The sequence below is a fragment of the Palaemon carinicauda genome, chromosome 22, assembly GCF_036898095.1.
Source record: "Palaemon carinicauda isolate YSFRI2023 chromosome 22, ASM3689809v2, whole genome shotgun sequence".
In the NCBI taxonomy this organism is placed as follows: Eukaryota; Metazoa; Arthropoda; class Malacostraca; order Decapoda; family Palaemonidae; genus Palaemon; species Palaemon carinicauda.
This window is the reverse complement of record NC_090746.1, coordinates 34,130,148-34,148,420: the sequence shown is the minus strand read 5'-3', so window position 1 is coordinate 34,148,420 and position 18,273 is coordinate 34,130,148. Positions and strand designations below refer to the sequence as shown.

Genomic DNA, 18,273 nt, shown 5'->3' with positions numbered 1-18,273 from the left:
TCAATAAAAAATTTGGCGCGATTGTACCATACTTCGTTGTTGGGCAACCATAGTGCATGCACATGGAGCAGGAGGACTCTTGGTCACATCGTCTCCTCACAACACTGCTGGTTGTGAAGTGAAAAGATTGTGCTCTCACTTCCTCTCTACAAAGGGGCCTTTTGCATTCATCTCGCCTACCCTTTCAGTGTTTAATGTAAATAAAAGTGAACCAAGTTAGGCACTGTTTTGCGATGGAAATTTAATTAAACAAATTTTCCAAGTTTGGAGTACTGTAATTTATTGAACAAAGGGTGCTTCAGTCTGTTATTTAGTTAAAAGAGACATGCCTATCTTGCAAATCATGGAACACCTCCCCTTTTTATAAACTAATTTCAAGAGCAGTAAAATTAGTCAATAACTGTAGATTTATCAGTTACAGAACAGTTATTCTCATGCGGATAAAAACTTCTGAGTCATTTATATTGGGTTACTAGTCATGATTTCTACAACCAGCCAATAAAAAATTTGGCACCATGCTTCGTTGCTGGGCAATCATAGCGCATGCACATGGAGCAGGAGGACTCTTGCTCACATTGTCTCCTAACAACACTGCTTGTCGCGAAGTGAAAAGATTGTGCTCACTTCCCCTCTACGAACGAGCCTTTTGCCTTCATCTCACCTACCCTTTTAGTGTTCATTGCTCTTGACTTGTGTTTTTTCTTCATTCACGGTCACGTGAGTTACTATTCATTATCTGCGCGTTACGAGTGAGTGCTTATGTCTAGTAAATCTCAGTATTTTCGTTTTTGCCCAGGAAGGGATAGCAACTATTGTGGTATCCTTATGAGCTGGACAGACATACACATATCTTTTATGTCCCTCTTGCCTAGACAAGAGATGTTCAAGGGAATCACCTTGTAAGTACTGTATGGAGTGGACTTCCTCCAACTGGGAGAGATTTTTTTTTCTAAGGTAATTTAACAAGTTTTTTACTTTACTGCATCTCCTCCCAGTTAGAGAAGGATCTCCTTCTATGCAGCAAGAACCTCCCTTTAGTTTTTCATGTCGTGATTTCCTTGAAACTTTAACTACAATAGACAACACACACAATACAATATCCAGAATACTGTTAACTATGCACAGTGAGAACTTGAGCCAGCACTTGTTAAAGATTCTTGCCTTGAACCAGGTCCCAGCACATCAGCCATAATTAGGGAAAATGAACAGGTTTATTCAGTACGACATTGCCGTTGCAGGAACTCAGAGTTGAGACAGCTTTCCCTTGAGTCATGAAGCAACCGTGTTGGAAGAGGAAAGTTTGCAATCCCCAACATATTCTCACAAACTAGGTTTGCTTAATAACTATGGGGGTCCTAAGCTTAGGCCTCCTCTACAGTCTTAAGAACTCTTTAGAGGCTTATAATAAGGGTGATCGGACCACATCAGCTACATCCACACCCCAAAGCTTCCCAAAACTATGTATTCCTTTTAGTTTACCCTCTCCCTCCTTACTTATTAGAGTAGGGAAGTCGAGTAGGATAATAACAGGAACTACCGCTTTCCATGATTCAGTCAGGATCATTTACACGCGTGATAACGTCACCACACTCGTCAACTTTTCTGAGCATAAGGAAATATCTTCACGAGCAGGACAAGTTGTAAACTTGTCCCAGGTTATCTTGCACCTACGCAATGACAGATCATATGCTAATAGTTTAATGCATGAGAACTTTTTTCCATAACCCAACAAGGTTGAGACATCCTCCCTAATAAGTCCAGTGGGTGGCCAAAGCAGTGGCCCCATGGACATGAATGATAAGCATAGAATGGTCTTCTGCTTGGGATTCCCCTTCACAAACCTTGAGAGGTAAAAAAAGGCAAGAGACCTCCTACCTTACTTCAATAACGGAACTCCAGTCTGACATACGAGTCAACCTTACTAAGAAGCTTAGACGAGTCCCGCATTGAAGACGGCGCAGAGGCCTCCCAGTAGAGAAATCTTTCTCGTGTAATACACTGAATCAGGAAAAAGGATTCGGATGCAAGCACGAAATCCTGTACTCTAATACAGACTAGAACTCTCAAGACAAAGTAAAACCTATGTAACATGCAGGTTTTAACCTCTGAGAATTCTCTTTAAAGCCAACAGATATCCAGTGTTACCACCTCTGACCCTGTATGAGAAAAGAAATTGATTCGTGCCCTGTTGGGCCTTTTAGAGTCCACTACTGGTTCCAGAGAACTTGACTAGCCTAGTTCTGTCCACCCAAACAGAGGATGTAACTGCACTCCCTCCCCCTGATTTTTCAGGCTCAGAAATGATGACCATGAAAATAGCAGCTATGTTTACAATCGAAAACTGCTCATGGCTCGACCATTGGTCAAGAGCAATATCCCGCTATGTGACTATGGAAGATCTTAAGTATGTCGATTTGAAGAATTATCACGAGCAGGATCATAAGCACTAAAATGTCTTTTACATCAGATCATTCCTCTATGGGGGAACTGTGTCTTGAAAAGATGCAATGCAATCTAGGCCAGATGGTCAGAATAACTGCCCCTGTAGAGGTGTTAGATCGGAGAAACCCTGATTGGTGAATTACCCCATCTGTTCTTCTAGACAGAAGTAGAGTCGGCAAAAGTAAAGATTGCAAGACTGAAACAAACTACCTCGGGGAGGAGAGAGACGACAACTGAAATGCCTACCTCAGCATTAGGAGAGACTCTTATAGAACAATCTTGAGCCCATCCTAAGTCTACCTCAAGAAAGATCTCTTAAGATACTACCTTGCGAGAAGAAGACTAATGTTCCAAACCTTTGCCCAGTCTAGACTAATGATTGCACCAGGAAAATTAGGTTGTGGAAATGTGAGCCCTTTTATTCCCAAGAATCTGGAATGGAGCCAGCCCCCACCTGGTGACTGTCAGCAGACTGACCATAAACAGAGTCCTGGCCCCCTTTTTTGTTTTTAGAAAGAATGATCGTCCTCAAAACCAGATTTTGGATGACAAAACTTCTCCAGGGAAATAATTACCCATTGTAAGAAGTGATGCCTCCACTAGATACGATAGTATCCTCGGTGCAAGTGGTGTTTAGCGTCAGAATACTATGAGTATACAGAACCCCTACTCTGTCAGAGGAACCTTGGCTTCCCATAAATTCTTGGGGGATATGACGATTTAAGAATAAAGCACAACTTTGAAGTCAAAAGTTTGACCTCCTATCTTTCCCGTCTATCAGTTAAACAGGATTTTGGTTCTTCCTTGACAGTTCCCGAGTCTAGAAAGCCTCTCTTGATAAGGATTTTTAGAATGGAAAGATATGCCTTTACTCCTGTAAGGCAGCCTGGCATGGAAGTTTACAAGTAGGCCTAGACCAGATGTCCCCCCTTGCGGGGTTAAGTCATCACCGAGTAAAGAGCGGTCATCATTGAATAAAGAGCAGTTATCACTATCTATGAGTAGGAACCAGGTAAGGCTATAAAAGATATGCCCTCCATACCTCTAAAAAGTAACTTGGCCTTTAATAATTTCATCTTATGAATCCTTTAATTTTGCCAGATATTTTGTTAGCCACCGTTTTCACCAACACTACGGTAATGGTCGATGTCCACCTCTCTTGACTGCGGAGTAAAAGACCAGGAGATCCAAGGGAGTCAGGTGGACACCACAAATTCTTATGTATAACAAACTGTCCTCAATACTGGAACTTCTTGTGATAAAACCCAAGAAGACCGGCGGATTGAATAAAATGCTGTAAGCAATCACTCTTAGACTAAGTCGCAATAAGTTTACTTGACATGTTACAAAAGAAATTTAACCAACGTCTTCCTTGGGAAGAGGTAGTCAACAGAACAAGGACTGTTCAGGTCAAATAGAACTCTTATACTAAGGGTTATTTTAGAGTTTGGAGCTTTTCCAAGACCATTTCTCCTTGAATACAGATTATTTGACAATTTTGAGAAACATCCTGTATTAATCTTGGAAGTTTAGATCAAATTGTTTATCTTGAAGCAGGTCAGAAGAATTATCAACAACCTTGTTACCAAGGTTTCTAGATTGCAGACCTGTCTCCTATGAGTAACAACCCCCCTCCTAGTATTGAGCTGGGAGGAATGGACTAATTATCTCCTAAGATTATCATCATGATCCCAGACAGGAGAGCATAAGTCAGGGATCTGACCCCTTTTTTTTTCTCTGGCTTTACTTAACTACCAGCCAAGGAAAACAGGTTTTTTTTTTTACCTGGAAACCCAATTCAGAAAATACTATATTTTCGGGGATTGTCTGATTCTCATTTTGATAATTAGAACCAAATTCAGGTGATTTTCAGTTGGACTTTTTCTCGATCTTCCCTCTCCAAAAGTCCACTGATGAACAGAGTGCTTCGACCCCTCTGTCTATGGATACTATATATTCCTGTTGTTTTGGTGCCCTCAGATCAGAAGTGAAGTTCTTCATCCTGAACATGATCACCCTGTTGGTCAATATCTAACATTGAAACTCACTATCCTCAGGGGAAACGTCACCAGGGACCGGCCCCCTAGATCACATGGCATCAGTGGACCTGCCACCCCTTTCTGGTTCAGTGAACACATCCAGACTCCGGTTGGAAAGGATCTCAGGTTTAACTTTTTCACAATCTTGTCTCTCAAAGAGGTTCCTGATGACATGAACAACTAGTTACTCTGTCCCATAGATCACTGAGAGTTTTCAGGTAGAATAAATGTCTGGGACATATTACAGTACTCCCTTTTTGTTCACAAGCTCTGGCTGCTCCGAAAGAAAGTATTCAGAAACATTTTCTCTCTCTGAGTAAGAGAAACTATCAGGAGAGCCTATACATCCTCAGGGGAAGTGTAACTAGGGACCCTCCCCAGCACAATACATGTGGGCTTGCCGCAACCTTAGCGTTCTGCAAAACCACTTGTTAGTATAAGTCCTCAAACCCCACTTTGTTTACGACCTCTGGCTGCTCCAAAAGAATGTACTCAAGACACTTTCTCTGTCTGATTAAGAGAAGCTATCAGGAGAGCCTACACATCCTCAGGGGTAGCAATACTAAGGTCACCCCCCCCCCCATTGAGCACTTGATAGGGTGCATGTGGGCCTGCCACAACCTCACGGTTCCACAAAACCACACATTAGTACAAGTCCTCAAAGCTGGTGAATAAAGGAGAAAACCCAACTTTACAGACCATTATCTTAAAGATGGCACATTTTGGACACCCTCTCAGTAGGCACTATGGTTGCAGCACAACAAATAACTTAACTGTCAGCTTTCATGGGACACATCCCTCTTAACGAGAGAATGCCTTGACAGAGTCATGTGGTTTCTTCATATAGTTGAAGAATTGTGACGGGCAAGAGGACTCTTGAACTTGGGGAAATTGCTTCCCTAGTTCGAATCTAAATTTCTCTCTCATCAATTTCTTCTCAATAATACTTCGACCTTCTAATTTTATAAACTTTCCTTTGTCTTGCTGTCTTACCTCTATAAGTATTATTTCTCTTAAATTTATATATATGTATGCATATATATTTTCTATTTTATTTGTTCTTTTATTTATTTATTTATTTTTATTTTATTTAAATGGCATGGATATTTCCACATTCGTTATTACTGCCTGCTTAAATGAATGGGAGAAGGGATCACGGTTGGGAGGTATTTGCATTCAAAGCTACATGTGAGAGTATTTGAGGATCTCAGCCATCCCAAAGAGGGTTTGGACTTTTTGGGGGAACTATTCTCAAGGGTTGGGTCATCAAAATCCAGGGGGATCCAATCCTTGAGGTGGGAGTCTTGGCTTCTGGCCGGAAGCCCATCATTACAGATATGGGGAGGATGATTTCATATTTTCTTGGTCTCGGTCCTAACAGGCGGGTTTAGCTTACACCTGTGCTTCTATATCTGTTTTGGTGCTATCCTTTGGGTAGGGTATGGAGTGGACCGTCTGGGAAGTATCCTATCATTGTGCTGATAGCGGAGAATGCAAATTTCCTTTCCAAGGTATGATACTTTCTTAATATTCTCAAGCAGGTTAATCAACCAACTAGAAAAACAAACTAAATATGGTCGATCCTACTGATGACACCCCCCCCCCCCTCCCCTGGATATGCTGACTCCCCCTAGCACTGTTGACAACCTCTGAAAATTCTATCTATTTATCAAGGCATTTCCCCCATTTTTTTTGGGGGGGGTAACATCAAACAAATGAACAAAAGGGGACCTTTCCTCTCTCTCCACTCCTCCCAGCCTGACAAGGGATTCAGCTGAGTTTGGCTGGTACTGCTAGGGTGCCACAGTCCACCCTCCCCTGTTATCCACCACAGATGAAGTTTCATGCACTGAATCCCCTACTGCTGCTACATACTCGGTCACCAAGTCGACTGGAGGAAGCAGCAGGGCCTACCGGAACTTCATTACAATCCCTCGCCATTCATTCATATTTCTAGCACGCTCTCTTGCCTCTCTCACATCTATCCTCCTTTTACCCAGAGCTTTCTTCACTCCATCCATCTACCGATACCTTGGCCTTCCTCTTGTACTTCTCCCATCAACTCTTACATTCATCACCATCTTTAGCAGACACCCACTTTCCATTCTCTCAATATGGCCAAACCACCTCAAGATTCATATCAACTCTAGCTGCTAAATCATTTCTTACACTCATTCTCACCATCACTACTTCATTCCTAACCCTATATAATCAAGATACACCAGCCTTACTCCTTAGAAACTTCATCTCAAACATATTGAATTTCTGGCTCTCCGTCACTCATTCCCTACAACTCCGATCCATACATCACAGTTGGTACAATCCCTTTCTCATACAGAACATGCCTAACCCTCTATTCTTTACCACTCCCTTCACTGCCCCCAACACATTGTATCCTTCATTCACTCTCTGACGTACATCTGCTTTCACTCCATTGGCTGCAGCAACAGACCCCAAGTGCTTAAACTGATCTACTTTCTCAAGTAACTCCATTCAACATGACATTCAACCTGGCACCATCCTCCCTTTTCGTGTATCTTATAACCTTACTCTTACCCATATTAACTCAAAACTTCTTCTCTCACATACCCTTTCAAACTCTGTCATTAATCGACCAAGCTTCTCTTCCGAGTTTGCAACCAATACAGTATCATCTGCAAACAACAACTGATTTACCTCCCATTCATGATCACGCTCATCTATCAGTTCCAATCCTCAACCAAGCACTCGAGCATTCACCTCTCTCACCACTCCATCAACCAACAAGTTGAACAACCTTGGTGACATCACACATCCCTCTCAGCCCCACTCTCACTGGAAACCACTCGTTCACTTCATTTCCTATCCTAACATATACTTTACTACCTTTGTAGAAACTTTTCAATGCTTGCAACAACCTTCCCCCAATTCCATATAACCTCATCACATTCCACGTCACTTCCCTATCAACTCTATCATATGCTTTCTCCAGAACCATAAATGCAACATACACCTCCTTACCTTATGCTAAATATTTCTCGCATATCTGCTTAACTTTAAAAATCTGAGTCATACATCCCCTACCTCTTCTAAAACCCCCTTGTACTTCTAAGATTGCATTCTCTGTTTTTCCTTAATCCTATCAATTGGCACTCTACCATACACTTTTCCAACCACACTCAACAAACTAATACCCCTTGAATTACAACACTCATGCACATCTCCCTTACCCTTATATAGTATTACAATACACATACACACCCAGTCTACTGGTACCATTGACAACATAAAACACATATTAAACAATCTCACCAACCATTCAAGTACAGTCACACCCCATTCCTTAAACATCTCAGTTCTCACTGAATCCATACCAGGTGCTTTTCCTACTCTCGTTTCATCTCGTGCCCTCCTCACATCTTCTCTTGTAATCTCTCGCTCTCTCATTCTTATCTGTCATGACAATTCTATTAGGGAGAATTCTGTTGGTGACTTAGGAATGAAAAAGGACCACTCTAATGTTCAGAAATTAAGTCATTCATATAAGCAATTTACCAATAAGCTGCCATTATGAAGCATTGTGGATGACTTTGCAAGCTGAAATAATGATGAGTTTTAGGGAATATTAAAAATGGGAAGCATGGATCTGCATGGATAATCATGAGAATGCTTTTAAAGTAGTCTGTGAAGTCTCAAAAATTAAAGTTGATTATAGTGAGATTACCGGAGCACTAAGCAATACTGCTTCTAAAAACCTGAATATATATCGCCCTAGTGACTAGCATCAAAATGAGTCTATGGATCCAAAAATAAACTAAATAAGAGAAAGAAAGCATAAACCACCAATGTGGATTATAGCAGTATCAAAGAGAGAAGAATACAACTATTTCAAATTTAATAAACTAATACAACAGAAAGTAGGCGCTATAGTGTGTGGAGACATTTCTAGATTTGGCAAAAAGTCTATTTTAATTCATGCCAAATCTGGAACAAAGTATTGTGCTAAATATAAAGATAGAAGAAAACTTAATGGTACATATCAAGATGCATTTGAATTTCAGTTATGGTACAGGGGTTATTTTCAACAAAGGTCTTTATGAATTTAATGAAGAAGAAATATCATATATGTGCCCTAGAGAAATATGGAAGGTTCATAAGGTTCCATGAACCACTATGGTTATTTTAACATTTCAAGACCATGACGTACCCTCTCATGTATACAGTACATTGAAAATGAGTGGATTCCAGTTGATTTTTATAAACAGAAACCTTTACAGTGCTATAATTGCTATAAATTTGGACATCCATCAAGAGTATGCAAAAATGAAAAGATCTGCAAAAATTGTTCGGATCCTGCACTTCTATTTCAAAGTGCACTAATTATAGCCAGAATCATAAAGATACTAATAGGGAAGGCCCTCAGAGTGAAATAGAAGCTGCTGTTCAGAAGTCAAATGCAGAGCATATCGGTGTAGGATATGCTAGGTGACTTCTAAGAAAAACCAAAAGCTATGCCTTACAATCTAAGGATGCAGGACATACAGAAAAAATTACAACACCACATAGACTAGGTAATGTAAAGTATCCTGTTGCTAAATTACCTCCCAAGGCTATTAACATACCTCATACTTTACATTCAGTGCCACTCGTCAAAAAGGCACCACCTCCTTCCTCTAAATCTGCAACACCTCAGATGAAAAGCCCAAGCCTTTCATCTCAGGCAGCATCATTGCCAGATTTAGGGGGGGAATCCCATGCTGGAGAGCTACTGGATGCACCTGCCATAATGGAGGTACATAATCCTAATGGCACTCCATCTTTCAATGGAAAAAGAGATAGACCATCATCCCTCTCCCCTCCAACGAGAAATGAAAAAATACGTATTATGAATAGGTATAATATTTTATCTGATAAAGATGAACCTTTAACAAATCAATAAAAAAATTCAAGTTGAGGTTCACCATCCCCCTCAAGAATTAGGGAAAAAGAACATTGAAAAGGCAAATGAATAACCTAATTCATCAAGACCCTCTCTAAGGAAGCCAACAGGAAATAATGTTGAATTAAAGACTGCCAATGGGAAGACCTCATCCAAGATGTCTTCCAGAAATAATCAAGTTTTCTCCTCCATTTTGCAATGGAATTGTCAGGGTTTAAGTGCAAAATATGAAGAACTCAAGCTTCTCACTCATGAGCATTCCCCTATACTTGTATGTCTACAAGAGAGCAAGCTTGATGCTAATACTCCATGTCCTCGAGAGTATGTTAGCTATAGGACACCATATGATCAACAAACGGAGCCATGGCGGATGTCTTACGTTTGCCAAGATGTTCCCAAAATATCTTTACCCATTTGTACCCCTCTGCAGGCAGTAATTGTACTAATCGATATAGGGAGAAAATACACAATTTGCTCTTTATTTGCTTCCTAATGACATCTCATGTAGGGATTTAGCAGAGGTGATTCAACAACTCCCTCAACCTTTTCTTTTGTTGGGGGATTTTAATAGATATACATTAGGGGGCAAAATTTTAGCAAACACAAGGGGCAACATTATATCATCAATTGTGGAAAATGAAGATGTGGGACTACTTAATGTAGGAGAGCCCACGCACTTTCATGTTCGGACAGGTACGTTGTTGTGCATTGACCTATCGATCGCAAGCTCTAATTGCCTTCTTGATTTTGATTGGAGGACATTAGATGTACCATTCATTATAAACACCAACAATAGTCCACCTTGACAGAGAACGCCTCCATGGAGTCTTGACAAGGCAGAATGGGATAGATTTTATGAGCTATGTGAAATCGGAGGGATTCCAAAACAGTTTGAGAATATTGATGATGCCATATACAGTACTTACTGGATGGAACCCTTCATACAGCAGGAGTCAATTCAATTCTCAAAACACCAGGGTTATTCAAATGGCAACCAATCCCCTGGTGGTCTTCAGAATTAACTGCCCTGCACAGAGCCACAAGGTCTTTTAACTCGATTGCACAGACGCTGCACCGAGGAGAATTTTATTATATACAAGAAATGTAGAGCATAGTTCCGTCATGCCATGAAAGAAGCTAGGTGCCAATCTTGGGTATCTTTTGTTTCCTCCATTAACAGTAGAGAACCACCATCTTCTGTGTGAAGGAAAGTAAAAAATATAGCTGGAAAATTCACCCCCAACCCACCACCAGTGTTGAAGGTGAATGGACAGTATATGACGGGAGCAACTGAGGTTAGCAATGCCCTGGCTGATCATTTCTCAAATGAAGTAGCTCCTGGTCACCAGTTTAGGAGCATTGAAGAATTTAGGAGCATTGAAGAAAAGAGAATCTTAAATTTTGCAACAGGAAGGGAAGTCACACCATTCTCCTTTTACAGAAAGAGAATTTGATTCCGCACCTGCTACGTGTAATTTGCCCCCAACCCCACCACCAGTGTTGAAGGTGAATGGACAGTATATGACTGGAGCACTTTAGGTTAGCAATGCCCTGGCTGATAATTTCTCAAATGAAGCAGCTCCTGGTCACCAGTTTAGGAGCATTGAAGAAAAGAAAATTTTAAATTTTGCAACAGGAAGGGAAGAGTCACACCATTCTCCTTTTACTGAAAGCGAATTTGATTCCGCACTTGCTACGTGTAATGATACAGCCCCTAGACGCAATGGAATTCCATATGCAATGATTTAACATGCACCTGTTAATACCATGTTATTTATTTTAAGCATTATTAACAGAATATGGCATGATCATAGTTATCCAAGTGTTTGGGAACTAGCCATTATTTTAGCCTTTTTAAAACCTGGCAAGGATAAGTTTTTAGCTGCAAACTATCGACCAATGGCATTGACATCTGGTTTATGTAAGATCATGGAGAAGATGGTCAATGCAAGACTAATATGGTACCTGGAAAAGAAGGTTATTTTATCACCTGTCCAGTGTGGATTTAGAAAAATGCACTCAACTGATGTGTTGATACGAATGGAATCTTCTATTTGTGAAACATTTGCTTCCAAACAGCACCATGTAACAGTATTTTTTTTTTACCTTGAAAAAGCATATGATACTGAACGGAGATACGGTATACTTAAAACCATTCATGAATTAAGATTAAGAGAGTTACCATTGTTCATTCAATTATTTGTTTCACATAGATTTTTTTCAAGTGAGAATGGGGGAAAAACTATCAGAGAAGAAATGTCAGGAAGAAATTCCCCAGTGTAATGTGCAAAGTGTAACCCTATTTTCACCAGCCATTAACCCTTTTACCCCCAGGCTATTTGGAACTTTCCAACCCTTAACCCTCAGGGGTTATTTTTTTTCAAGCACATTTTGCAGTATATTTTTTTTTTTAAATTCCTCTAACAGCCTTAATTTTCATCATAGAGACGTCAGGTTGGTCTCATTCTCTTGGAAAATGCCTGAAGTTTCTTAAAAAATTATCAAAAATATGCAAAAAAAAATGTAAATAGCAGTTTTTTGCAAGGACGTACCGGTACGTCCATTGGAGTAAAGGGATGAGTTTTGTGAAACGTACCAGTACGTCCTTTGGGGGTAAAAGGGTTAATGGGATTTCCTCTGTCATTCCCAAAGATATTCTCTCAACATTATTTGTAGATGATCTCTCTATATCATTTTCTGGATTTAGAATGTCAATGGTTGAGAGAAAACTAAAACTCTAAATTGACAAAATTATTCAGTGGGCTGGCTGATTTAAGTTTTCAACACGCAAAATTACTGTTTTCCATTTCTGTCGTATTCAGGGAGTACATCCAGACCCAGATATATACATCAATGGTCAACAGATCCCATGTGTAAGGGAGGCTAGGATTTTAGGCTTGATATTTGATTGTAGGCTTACATGAGTTCCTCACTTGAAAGCATTAAAACTAAAGTGTCTTGAAGCTCTAAATCTTTTGAAAGTTTTGTCCTATATATCATGGGGAGGGGCAGGGGCAGTCTGCAAAACTATTTTAAAGTTATACAGGTCCTTAATTTAAAAAAAAATTTGTTATGGGTGTGAAATTACTCCTCAGCAACCCCAAGTCGACTAAAGATTTTAGATTCTATACATCATACTGGTACCAGATTGGCCACAGGAGCCTTTAGAACTTTGCCTATCCCAAGCCTCCTTGTTAATGCTAGCGAGTTACCTTTGGACCTTTACTGAAAATCTTCTATTGTTCGGTATTGGTTGAGGTTGCAAAGACTCACTAATTCTTTAGCCTTTCAGACTGCAAGCCTAGTAAGGCACTCAAAATACTTTGAGTTGCATTCAAAATCCCCTCATCCTTATAATTTTTGGGTGAAACAATTATTAAACAGTCTTGATATAATAAGAAATAAGGTGCTTGCACTTAAGATATCAGCAACCCCTCCATGGAAATTAACAGAGATCTTTTTGTAAATATTTTATTGGTGTTAAAAAGAATATGGCTGAATTAGAAGCCAGGTCTTTTTTATGGAACATGTTGCAGAACAAAGGGAATCAACTTTTATATATAATGATGGCTCCAAATCTGATGCTGACATTAGATTTGGAGTATACAGTAATGGTTTTAATTGTAGAGGTACACTTCCTCTAACAGCTTCCATATTTACTGCCGAACTGTATGGCATACTAACCGCTACTGAAAAAATACCGTTGGAGGAGTAGGGTAATTTTACCATTTTTAGTGATGCAAGGGGGGTCCTTCAAGCTTTAGAAGTTTTTAATGCCAGTAACCCTTTAGTTTTAAAGATTTTAGAAAGGCTTTTTATTATTGGACTGAGAGGTATAACAGTTTGATTTTGTTGGGTTCCAGCACATGTAGGTATGTCTGGGAATGAGAAGGCAGATTTACTGGCAAAGAATGCTTCATCCGACTTGCTACCAAGAAGGTGTCCCATTCCCTGTAATTATTTTGTACATACCATCAAGAAATTGTTTTATAATAATTGGCATCAGCATTGGGATAGTCTAGATGGAAAAAAAGATGAGTGGAATAACAAATGTTTCATCTCCTTCGAGGTATAACATGATGCCCTGAAATTAGGAGACATCTCTTTGTCGTCTCCACATTGGTCATACTTGGTTGACACACGAGTTTTTGATGACCAGGCAACATCAGCCATATTGTGATGAATTTTTGGTACCTTTGACAGTGAGACATTTGGATTTCGTATGGCGTACAACAGTTGGAGATGGTAGAGAAGGATAGGACTGGATTGGTGATAGGAATTTATCAGACCTATAGTATGCTGATGATGCTATCCTTGTTAGCAGAACACCACAGGATTTGCAATGCTTGCTTACCAGAATGCATGAAATATCACACGAGGTTGGGCTGAAGATGAATAGAAGAAAGACAGAGATGATGAGAACGAAGTATGCAATAGAAGATGAAATATCATTGGAAGGAGAAAGGATTAATGAGGTATTTAGGAACTATGATCCCCAATACAGGGTGTTTAGATTTAGAGTTTGGTGAAAGATTGAAAAAAGCAAATGTGAAAGCTTGAAAAAAGCAAATCAGACAATGGCTAGGTTAAGTAAAATTTGGAAATCAAATAGCCTGAAATTACATATAAAAATCAGACTATACATCAGGTTAGTGAGATAGGTGTTACTGTATGGACATGCATCACGGTATGATAATGAAATGATCTCCAATAGATTTAGTAGATTTGAGAACAAAGCCCTCTGAAGGATATTGGGAGTTAAATGGCAGGAGAGGATGAGAAATGAAACTATACGAGAGATTACTAGAGGGCCATATGTGGATGAGATTATGAGTGGTAGATGGAGATTGCTTGGGCATGCTCTTCGCACTCCCTAAGAGAGATTAGTTCACCAAACGTTCAGCTGGGCTCCACAAGGGACTAGAAGAGTTGGAAGACCCAGGCCTACATGGCTGAGGACTATGAAGTGCAAAGTAGGAGATAATGAATGGAGAAGTATTGAATTAAAAGCTAAAAATAGAGACAACTGGCGAAATCTAACAGAGGCCCTTTGCGTCAGTAGGCGTAGGAAGAGATGATGATGATGATTAATGATGCAAGAAGTGTCTCACAAGCTTTAGAAGATTTTAATTCCAGTAACTCTTTAGTTTTAAAGATTTGAGTGGCTTTTAATTATTAACTGAAAGGTATAACAGTTTGAAATTTCTGTGTTTGCCACACATAAGTGAGTCTGGAAATAAGGAGGCAGATTCACTGGCAAAGAGATTCACTGGCAAAGAATGCTGCAGCTGAGTTGCTACCAAGAAGGTACTGTATCCCATTCCCTGTAATGAATTTTCTACCTACAATTAAGAATTTTAATTATAAGAATTGGCAACAGCATTGGGTTAGTTTAGTTGAGAGTAGGATGAGAGAAATAAGTAATGTTATATCCCCTTTGAGGTATAACGGAATGCCCTGAAAGTTTACAGACTACTCTTTGTTGTCTCCACATTGGTCACACTCGGATGACACATGAGTTTTTGCTAGCTGACCAACACCCACCATATTGCAACGTCTCACCTCTGATAGTGAGACATTTGTTGACTGAATACCCCATTTATAGCACAGAAAAAAACAGATAACTGTTTGAGGCTCAAGGTGAGGATGGCAGGTTCATCCCTGCCAAGATCCTTGGACTTGATGTGTCGTACAATGCTAACGGCATTTCTAGATTTATTTCAAAAGCAGGTCATCTGAAAGCTATTCAACTTTTATAACATATTTGCTTTTATGGTTTCAATTGTAAATTTTTTTTCACTATTTATAGTAAACGATATCGACGTCAATGACCTTCGATGTCAGGATGCCAGAAAACTTTAAATCCTTCACTCATTCATTCTCTGAAGCTCATAATGAGGCTGGCAGGTACAACTTTCACAAAATTCTTGAAACATTTTTTATGATGCCAGTGGCAGTTTTAGGTTTGTATTGGAAGCTGGCCTTCTTAATCTTTTTTAAATAATATATTAGATTTTAAGTTTCATTGTTATGTTATTTATTCATTTTTGTTTTTATTTTATTATTATTATCTTAAGTTATTAATTGTTTATTAAGTATAATCAAATTGGCATCAATGACCACTGATTCTATGATGCCAGATAATAACAAATCATTAATTCATCCTTCTGAGACCTCCCTCATCACTAGGGAACTCGTTCTACAAGAACTCCTGCACCCATAATTGCTCCATGGATTGTTGGAAGCATCACTGATAAGCAGCCAGCAATTTCCCTTCCATCTGGATTTTATAGAGAAGAAAAAGTGATGATTCGACTAGGTGGCTGATTGACAATATCCCTTAAAGGCAGAGCTGCCAGTTCCCTTTGACTGAATGTTGCCAAACTTGTGTCAAAAAGTTGCCAAAATTCACTTAAAAGTAGAAAAAAATGGCTTGGCACTCTTTATCAAAGCAGTATTTCAGATTACCAGTTCAGTTTTATCCTCACTGTGATATGCACTAATTTCTGGATCCTCAAATAATGTACTAAAGTATTGTTTCTTTACTTGATTTCTGGCATAATACCAATTGTCGTACAGTACATGGCCATGTGATATCTTGTAGTCATAACACCACTTCTAATGTCTTTTAAGACTGAACAGTACTTGATGAATAGAATAGCTTTCATGGTTATGATGTAAATTCTATTACAAATGTCCATGGCGCTGAAAAGTTCTTTGACATTATCATTGGAATGGGGTAGAGACAAAATGGTTAAAGCTAGGGTAGAAAGTTCTCTTCATAAATTATCTTGTGAGTAATCCTCATAATTGTTCTATCCACAGTTGTTGTGTGTCCAAAACTGGCTTCCAACAGTGTGTTGCAATTTCTTTCTTTGAAAATTAACTTTTGTAAGAATCGCATCATCAGTCACAATATTTTTGTCAATTCGAATGTACCTGTTTTCATTGGATGAAGACATTCGCTTGCACTTAGTAATGACATTGACTTTAATATTCTGACATTATGAAGAAGCAGCTTTTGAAGTTGACACAGTATAGACGTTCAGCAATAAAACTTGCACATCTCTTTCTAATATGACAAATTTGGAGGTAATTTGTATTTTTCCTAACGATACAAACCTTAGCTATTTATACGGGGTATTACTTTTCAGCGAAGCTGAAAGGAAGAGCCATTAAAATTTAGCTAGGGTTAACTACCATCCCACTAGTTAGTGGGGGGGGGGAGGGGTAGCTTGCTACCCCTCCCACTCCAACACCTGTGACTGAGCTCACTTTGCTTGGAGGTAGGACTTCAAGGGTGACATGGTTGGCGGGCAAGTATGTATAAATAGCTAGGTTTTGTATCGATAGGAAAAATTCAATTGCCTCCGAATTTGTCATTTGTTCCATAACTTTATAAGGCTGACGCACCCATTAGGAGAGTGAATGTTCCAGCTGATCTGGCTTTTTGGCCTTACTCAGGATACTCCCTATTCTGCAGAGATTAGTGCAACAATAAGGAAACTTTAACACCTCGCTAAACCTGCTAAGCATGGTCCGCAGCCTACACAAGCTGTGTGTGATTTGAAACTAGCAATGTGACTGTCAAGGTAAAGGTTATTTTGAGACTTGCAGGGAATAACCAAGGAGACTGAGACATTCCCAAAACCACCTCGCCAAGATATGGGGATGCAACAGTATTGGGACAATACTAGGATACACAAGGGAGCAATGGTTTACCTGCAGAGGTTTGATTAAGGTCACCTTGTGGAGAGGACCCAGGATGCTGATTTCCACAAGAGAGGGGATGATGAAGAAAGGAAAAGAGCCAGACTTTTCCTTTCATTCACTCAGACTAAGTCCCAGGTAATCAATGCCGTTAACCTTCTGCTACTACCCCAATAAGGAGCTTAAGGTACTGAACCAACTGTTGTGCATCCACCACAGGATTGATAGAAAATATATTGAGGTTCCTTTGTGTCACGCCTGTAGGAAGTGGGCGGTGAACGTAGTTTGGCGTTTCCACCGCCCACTTGCAGTACCTGCGTCAGAGTATGTAGTTCTTCTTGAAGGCCAGAGACGTAGCTACGCCCGACATTGTGGGCTCTGGGACAACGTGATGGAGGGAGATCGGGATTCAGAGCAAGGTCAATGACCCTGCGAATCCATGCGGAGGTTGTGTTTTCCATGATCCTCCTCTTGTTTCTGCTGTGCTGACAATCAGTGAGGGCGCTCTCTACTGAGCTGCTGCGTATCTCTTGAGGTAGCGCCTTAAACATCTTACTGGGCATAGTAACTGATGATTGAGTCGAGAGTTACGGAGCGGAGACTCGTTATCCGGAAGGAGTGGAATCTAGGATCCGAAACCTGGATTCTGAGTCTAGGCAACAAGCTCAGGGACGAAGCGGAAGCTTACCTCTACCCACCCTCTTGAATGGGGGACGTCAAATGAAAGACCAAGAAGTTCGCTAAGTCGTTTGGCTGAGACCAAGGTGAGCAGGAACACCGTCTTCCAGGTTAGTAGGCAAACTGTTGCCTGTTGTAAATGTTCATACGGGGATCCTTCTAAGGACCAAAGAACTCGAACCACGTGCCATGGGGGAGGTCTCACTTCTGACTGAGGACAGGTAAGTTCACAACTACATATGAGGATGGAAGTTCTAAAGATGAGGAAATGCCCACTCCCTTCAGTTTAAAGGCGAGACTCAAGGTTGAGCGATAGACTTTAACCGTTGAAACTGAAAGATGCATTTCTTCCCTCAATACACAAGAAGTTCCACTATTGCTGGAATAGTAGTATTGAATGGCTTGCGACCCCTTCCACGGCACCAACCACAAAAGATGTTCCACTTTGCCTTGTAGAATGAAGTTGATAACTTTTTCTGCTATCCA

At 40.0% G+C, this 18,273-nt stretch overlaps 1 protein-coding gene across 5 annotated transcripts in view; it reads right to left on the bottom strand.

The window, feature by feature from the left end:
* Nucleotides 1-18,273, bottom strand: part of LOC137616396 (mucin-17-like) — a 436,827-nt gene that overhangs the window by 3,161 nt on the left and 415,393 nt on the right. The window lies entirely within an intron of this gene.